We start from the raw sequence: 702 nt of genomic DNA, 5'->3' as shown, positions 1-702 counted from the left end.
CACATGTAATTTCTTCCCAGTCAGATGATGTCTGATTGCCTACTGCTGAAGTGTTACGTAATGACACCCTTTGTTTTCTATTAGTAAGATATGACCGAAACCACTTAGCAGCAAAACCAGTGATGCCATAATATTTTAATTTACTTAAAAGAATGCTGTGATTCACACAGTCAAAAGCCTTTGACAGGTCACAGAATATGCCAGTTGCCTCTAATTTGTTGTCTAATGAATTAAGGACATTTTCACTGTAAGTGTAAATAGACTTCTCAATATCAGAACCCTTAAGAAACCCAAACTGTGACTTTGACAGTATGTTATTTTCACTAAGGTGCTTAAGTAGACGCTTGAACATGACCTTTTCAAAGATTTTTGAAAAAGCTGGCAAAAGTGAGATCGGTTGGTAGTTTGACGGCATTTCTTTGTCCCCTTTCTTGTGGACAGGTATAACTTCAGCATATTAAAGACAGTCCAGGAATGTTCCTATGATAAGTGATTGATTACACAAATAACTTAAGATATGACTAAGCTCACATGAACACTCTTATTAACTTTGTTGATATGTTATCATAATTACTAGAATGCTTTGATTTCAAGGACTTAATGATGGATTCTGTTTCTTTGAGTGAAGTCAGTGTCAATTCCATTTTACTGAGAATGCTTGTGTCCACTGGTCTCAGATATTCCATTGTATTATTTACTGAA

This window comes from Schistocerca cancellata, chromosome 2, assembly GCF_023864275.1.
Source record: "Schistocerca cancellata isolate TAMUIC-IGC-003103 chromosome 2, iqSchCanc2.1, whole genome shotgun sequence".
NCBI classification, from domain to species: domain Eukaryota; kingdom Metazoa; phylum Arthropoda; class Insecta; order Orthoptera; family Acrididae; genus Schistocerca; species Schistocerca cancellata.
This window is presented reverse-complemented; position numbering follows the sequence as displayed.